General features: G+C 42.4%; 1 protein-coding gene across 1 annotated transcript in view; it reads right to left on the bottom strand.

The window, feature by feature from the left end:
* The window catches only part of LOC131955445 (uncharacterized), a 9,487-nt gene extending 9,284 nt beyond the window's left edge, over window positions 1–203 (bottom strand). Inside the window, exon 1 of the mRNA XM_059319571.1 lies at window positions 149–203. The gene's annotated coding sequence lies outside the window, so the exon portion shown is untranslated. The remainder of the gene's footprint in view (window positions 1–148) is intronic.
* Between the last annotated feature and the right edge of the window lie 856 nt (window positions 204–1,059).

The following is a 1,059-nucleotide window of genomic DNA, read 5'->3' on the forward strand; positions in this document are numbered from 1 at the left end:
CATTAATTTAAGCTAAACAACAAAGAATTGTTAACAAAACAGCCGTGTCTATAGCACCTTGATATGATGTAACCCATTAATTTAAGCTAAGCAACAAAAAATTGTTAACAAAACAGTTGTGCCTATAGCACCTTGACAAAGGACTTACCTTGTCAATAATCTCGCGATTTGTGAGCCACAAATAAAATCGGTTTCTCTTGTACTGGGACAATCAAAGACCCCCCCCCCCCCCCCGCCCTCAACCCTCCACTTTCCATATTAGAGGGAGGTAATTGTTGCCACATAAAATCTTGTGGGCCCGAACCATAAACCCGCCCACTAAGGCGTCGTAGCACTCTGCCAATCGCCGGCAAGTTCACCGTACAACATTCCGGATAGTCAACAAAATAGGCAGCAAATAAAAATTAACACGATTCGGGAGATAAGATTATAGGCTACTTCTGATTGAAGAGTTACTTCCCCTTTTATGCCTGAATAACGCAAAGGGAGGGAATACATTCCAGACGTATCTAATAGAATAAAGTTCGGTAAAAATAGATGGTATATCTGTATAAGGTAGTGGGGTATAATGTTTTATACAAACAGATTGAATTGCATCGTGCGCAGTGTGATTTGTCTTGTAAACAAGATTTATTGTAATGTAGTGCAGAATAGTTAGCCAACCATGTAACATAAGTCAGTGAAGTCATTCAACAAAGTGTCAGTCACACAAAAAGACGTCAGGCATTCACTCAAGTTGATGACATTCACACAATTAGGTAACATTAAGCGGATTGTCTGACAAGTATCTGACAGACAGTTATACACGTATGACAGTCACAACTATATGTCAGACAGTTATACAAGTATGACAGTCGGACATCTGGTAGCATCTAGCAACTGCGAGCTGACCAAGGTGTTCCGGGTTGTTCTCAATGTGGTCTGACCTTGTCTGACCTTGGGTGTCTGACATTGGGTGTCTGACCTTGGGTGTCTGACCTTGGGTGTCGGACCTTGGGTGTCTGACCTTGGGTGTCGGAGCTTGGGTGTCTGACCTTGTGTATCTGACCTTGGGTGTCT

Source organism: Physella acuta, unplaced genomic scaffold, assembly GCF_028476545.2.
Source record: "Physella acuta isolate Inbredline_101_S28 unplaced genomic scaffold, ASM2847654v3 ptg001066l, whole genome shotgun sequence".
Lineage (NCBI taxonomy): Eukaryota > Metazoa > Mollusca > Gastropoda > Physidae > Physella > Physella acuta.